The sequence below is a fragment of the Sminthopsis crassicaudata genome, chromosome 5 (genome assembly GCF_048593235.1).
Source record: "Sminthopsis crassicaudata isolate SCR6 chromosome 5, ASM4859323v1, whole genome shotgun sequence".
Lineage (NCBI taxonomy): Eukaryota > Metazoa > Chordata > Mammalia > Dasyuromorphia > Dasyuridae > Sminthopsis > Sminthopsis crassicaudata.
In genome coordinates this window covers 45,302,639-45,308,638 of record NC_133621.1, presented here as the reverse complement: position 1 = coordinate 45,308,638, position 6,000 = coordinate 45,302,639, and positions in this window count along the sequence as shown.

The following is a 6,000-nucleotide window of genomic DNA, read 5'->3' as shown; positions in this document are numbered from 1 at the left end:
GCCTGTAGAGGAAGCTTGGACAATCTCCACTTTCCCCTAAAACACAACTCAATCCTTTAAAATGGTGAGAAAAAAAGCAAAAAAAACAAAACATAAAAAAAAAACCCTCTGACCAAAAGACAGCTTTTATGGAGGAAGAAAAGAACAGATTGCAAACCCTGAGGACACTGAAAGCAGATCGCCTCCAGATGAAACCCCTAAAGATGATATAAATTGGTTCCTCTTTCATAAGGCTCTCTAGTTAGAATTCAAAAAAGATCTTAAAAGAGAGATGAAAAATGGGGAAAGGAAATGAAAATTTTGCAAGAGGATTTGGAAAACAAAACACAGAAATTATCAGAAGGAAAGTTCTTACAAAATAGAATTAGTGAAATAGAAAAACCATGTAATGCCTCACAAACTTGATTTGACAAAATTGAAATAGAAAATAAGGCCCTAAAAAAATTGTGAAATGGAAAAAGAAAACTACCTGCTGGAAAGTAACTTGGTTAAGTAGAATTCACAAGACAATTGTAAGAGAGTCAGACTTTCTACCTAGGATGTGATACTTAAAAGGATGTTTGCCAGAAGGATGCAAATGGAGGTCAAGTGTGTTAGGGAACATAGAGAAGAGGAGGAAGAGGAAGATGGCCAATTTGTTGCCCTATCAATAAAGAAAGCCACCTATATGTCCTGCATTGAGCTTGAACAGAGAGAAAAAAAAAGTTGTAAAAAAGTTTTTCAAAAAAGCATATCAAATTTCCCTTATCAAGTCATGGTGCATGACAAATATATCTTCTTCCTTATCAATGGACAGGCATACAAAGACTGGAATTTTAAAAGTTCAGAGTTGGACAATGTTTTTAATCATTGCTAAACATACATGCTAGGTGGAAAATGGCAAAACTGTTTGATGAAAATCAGTGGGAAATAGTTAGAAACCCATTGAAAGCAGAGTGGCTTGGGTTCAGGAAACTAAGTAATGAGCAAGCTTCCTGTCTCTGCACAAACAATCCAGCCTGCAATGAGAGAGCTGATTAAGAGAGGGAAATGGCATAATGGTGAAATGGTATGTGATGTCATGACTACCTCATAAACCATTACTAGGATAAAAGTCCAGGAGTCCCATCAGCTGTGCTCTGTGTGAGAGAGAGAGAGTGGGTGAGAAAGAGAGTGAAAGAGAGAGAGAGAGAGAGAGAGAGAGAGAGAGAGAGAGAGAGAGAGAGAGAGAGAGAGAGAGAGAGAGAAAGAGAGAGAGAGAGAGAGAAAGAGAGAGAGAAAGAGAGAAAGAGAGAGAGAGAAAGAGAGAGAGAAAGAAAGCGAGAGAGAGAGAGAGAGAAAGAGAGAGAGAGAGAGAGAGAGAGAGAGAAAGAGAGAGAAAGAGAGAGAGAGAGAAAGAGAGAGAGAGAAAGAGAGAGAGAAAGAGAGAAAGAGAGAGAGAGAGAAAGAGAGAGAGAGAAAGAGAGAGAGAAAGAGAGAGAGAGAAAGAGAGAGAGAGAAAGAGAGAGAGAGAAAGAAAGCAAGAGAGAGAGAGAGAGAGAAAGAGAGAGAGAGAGAGAGAGAGAGAGAGAGAGAGAGAGAGAGAGAGAGAGAGAGAGAGAGAGAGAGAGGAGAGAAAGAGCTCCAGAGCCACAGACAGGGAGAGAGCAAGATATAGAGAGGAGAGAGGCGGAGGAGAGGGGAGAGGAGAGGAGGAAGGAGAGGGAGAGGAGAAGCCAAAGAAGAGGGAGAGGAGAGGTAGAAAGGGAGAGAGAGAGGGTGAGAGTGAGAGTGAGAGTGAAAGAGAGTGAGCGAGAGAGAAAAAGGAGAGTAAGAAGGGAGAGAGAGGGAGAGAGAAATAAAAAGGGAGAAAGAGAGAGAGAAGATAGACAGAGAGAGAGAGAAAGGGAGAGGGAGAGGGAGAGGAAGGGAGTGTATGTGTGTTCCATAACCCGGTACTTCCCCAACTAAGGGGCTGCCTGGTGTTTCGCATCTTCCAGAAGCTCTTACAGGTAGAAGGCTCCATGATACAGACTACCCTGGGATGGGGAGAGCTGAATATGTGTAGAATGAGAGAGTTTGTATTGGGGGATTTTTGTGTATTTTTGTGGGAAGTCACTGGTCTATAGGTGAATGAGACATTCTTAGTGCCAGCAATAGAAGGTGTCTGCCCTCAGTGGAGGAGCAGCTAGGTTACATGTGAGATCATGAGAGAGAACCTTCTTCTGTTGACTCTGGGGAGATTACTCAAAACATCTGAGTTACCTACAAAGGAAATGGCTTTTTGTTGTCATTCTGAAGAAGCTCCTCAGTTCTTAAGTCAAAGACGTGGGCCTGGAAGTTGGGATGAGCTGAGTTTTGAATTCAGTCTCAGACAGAGCTGAGAGTCCCTGAAGCAAACCATTTCATCCATTTGCCTCCTGTTCCTCACAGGGTTGATGTAAGGATCAAATGAGATGCTATAGTGGGAAAGGCTGTGGAGTACAGTGCACAGGGTAGGAGAGAGGCTTCCTCTCACCTGACCCTGAGACTTCCTCCAGATCCTCATTGCTTAGAGCATTCAAACAGATGTCCCTACCTGTGGATCCCCTTAGCCAAAGAGGAGGAGATGGGGCAGAGCAGCATCAAAGTTCCTAACCTTGATCTGACAATTAACCTTCTGAGACTGATACTGGAGCCTATTCCACTTTTCTCCAAACCACATATTAAATTCATAAAAAAAAAATTCTCTGCAATCTCAAAATGTGTATCTACTCTATTGCTTTTAATTTCTCGGAGGAGATGGACGCAGTTGTTCATTGCACCTGTAGATATCCCAGGTAGGTGTGGAAAATCCCTTTCTCCTGTACTTTTGGTAGCCAACCTGTCATTTGTTCTTAGAGAGCTGGTGTGCTTCAAAGTACTGAAAGGGTTAAGAAAGGGTTGTCCTGGGTAAAGGACTTTCAAGGCTCTCATTCTGGCTCCCACTGTAGTTACTACTATGCCCTTAGATCTTGTGCATTGGAAAATATGAATATAAGAGAACTGTCAGGGCAAAGGAGAAGCAGGGATGGGAGCCCATGGACTTTGAGGAGTCTATAGGATGTTGTGAAATCAAAGAAAATTGAGTGTGCTTTGGGCAGTCTGATCTCCTATTGTCATGCAAGGGGCCTTTCTCAGTTGACATAGGAGAGGTGGGATGGAGAAAGGAAGAAACTGGGAAAGGGACCTGTAGGAATGGATCATTTTTATCAAAACATATTGGATGACGAGAAGCAACAGCAGGGTTGTCACCAATGAGAGGCTCAGGCTGCCTTGGGCTGCTTGCTACTGTTTTAGCTGGGAAGATGGGGTAGTTCTTGGAATAGGACTTCTTAGTACTTATTTCTTGGCATTCCTTCCCCTGAGAAAATTCTTGAAAACCAGCATGGTGAACACAAATCAGACACTTCCTCAGGGTGAGAATCAATCATCAACCATGGAGTAATCCTTGTTCTGATATCAGTCACAGTGTTAAATGAGAAAGTTACCCCCCAAAAAATTCAATCTGAGAGGGAGGGACAAGAATACCTCAAACAGGGAGCATCTAAAAATTACGCCAGAAAACATTTTCCTTTTGGAACAAGGAGGCTATCAGAAGAGTTCAGGAGACAGGTGGACAGGGTGGGCAGGTTGTGAGCTACGGGACTAAAGAAAACATCTGGAGGGGAAAGGTTAGTTGAGTAAAGAATTAAAAGATAACCTTACTCAATGAATGTTGTGAGGGGTAAGCAAAGGGAAGAGTGGGGGATGACTGAGCCTGCAAACCTGGCTGACAGAAAAGGGAATCTCAGAAAAGGGCAGAAGATGCAGAACAAAGGAGGGACTGTGTTTTGCACACATAGAGATTCAGGTGCAATTGGACATTCGGTTCAAAATGTCCAACACATATTATGGGAATGGCATAAGAGAGCTCCAGAGAGAGACTGAGGCAGGATCAATATACCTGGGAGTGGTTTGATTTGTATCTGTTTACATTGTGACATAGGAGGATGATAGTTGTAACTTCTTAGGACATTTTCAATATTCTGGCAATTAGAAGGAGCCAACATAGCCAGAGGAGAAGGGGTGTGAGTGGAATAAGAAGGGATGGCAACTTTTAAAAAAAATGATGAAAAGGAGATGGGAATGTAATGGGAAAAGGAGAAGTGGAATGGTGTACATTTTCTGCTTTAAGAAAAAGTTAAGCAAAATCTTTTCCATTGCATGGGGAGAGGGGGAACACAGGTTAAGTGAGAGAACATTACTCTCATCAGAACTGGCTCAAGTAAGAAACATCATACATACTCAATAGAGGTAGAGAAAATTATCTTAGCCTGCAGGAAAACAGGAGGGGCATGGAAGGGGGTGATAAAGGAAGAGATCATGTCAGGAGAGTCAGTAGTCAGTATCAAAATACTCTTGGGGAGAGATAGGGTCAAAGGAGAGAGAAAATATATGGGTGGAATCACAAAGTCCGAGAGAAGTTAAGAGAGCTGCAAGAAGAAATAGACAGCACACACCTATACTGGGGGGAAATCTCAACCTTGCTCTCTCAAAATTAGATAAATTGAACCACAAAATAAGTTATGGAGCGTAAGCGGCCAGGAGCTAAGATTCCATTTCAGATTTTGAGTCTTACAGTAACTTGGTCACCAAAACTCCCTTAATGAAACAGCAGAGACTGATTGTCAATATAATAAATTAATATAGTGACTGAAGCAAAATGCAAACACTATTCTTTGGATGAAAAGCTAAACCTCTGAATTTAGGGCAGGAAAGAATGTCTACAAGGAGACTAAATGTATTTGGGAGAAAGATACCTGAGAATAATGGTATAATAAACTTTGATGTGTATCTCAACTATTTATATCTCTAAGTAACCAAAATCCAGGGCTTAAGAAATTTAATCATTTCATCTTAGTAGATTTTGTTAGGCTAGAGAAATTTTAAAAGAGTATATATACAAAGTATACTTTGTGTCAAACCTATGAACATTTGAGATACTTCTATATTTCTGTCTCTAATCAATAAACTTCAAAGAGTCCATAAGCAGGACTTCTCTGCCTGGCCCCAGTATGTCACATCCTTCATCTCACTATAGGAGCTGACTCCAACAATGGAGGTAAAGTGATCTATGATAGATCTTTTGAGAAAAGTGAATGGGACAGGAGTATCCTTTTTTTTTCTTAGACGATCATGGAACTTATGCACAAATTGACCATGTATTAGGGTATAACAACCTTAAAATCTAATGCAGAAAGGTAGAAATAAGAAATGCATTTTTCAGATCATCCAATAAAAATTACATGCAATAAAAGACCAGGGGTAAATAGATCGAAAATTAATTGGAGGGGCAGCTAGGTGGCACAGTGGATAGAGCACCAGCCCTAAAGTCAGGAGGACCTCAGATACTTCCCTCTTTCTAACCTTGTGACCCTGGACAAGTCACTTAAGCCCAACTGCCTCAGAAAAAAATAAAAAATAAATTGGAAACTCAATGAATTGGGTTGACAACTTAAAAGCTAGAAAAAGAACAAATTAAAAGCCCCCAATTAAAAATCAAATTTTTAATTCTGAAAAAGGAGGGAAGATGAGTAAAATTGAAAATAAGAAATCTATTAATTAATAAGAAATAAAATTAAGACTTGGTTTTATGAAAAAACTAACAAAATAGGTAAAACCTTTAGGTAATTTGATTAGAAAAAGGAAAGAAGAAAACCAAATTATCAGTCTCAACAATGAAAGGGGAGAATTTTCTACCAATGGAGAGGAAATTAGAGCAATAATTAGGAGGTATTTTGCCCAACTTTTACATCAATAAATTTGATAATCTAAATGAAATGGAGGATGCCCACACCAGGAATTTGTGTGCAATGGGATGCTGACCCAAATGGGCTACTCAGAGGCATCTCCAGATACAAACAGGAAGCATGAGTTCTGTCCTTGCAAGGATGGTCAAAGAAAGCCCAAAATGGCGTCCGCCTCGTATCAGAACCCAGCTGTCTGGCCCCATGAACTGTGGGGGACGGAGCTGGCCCCCAC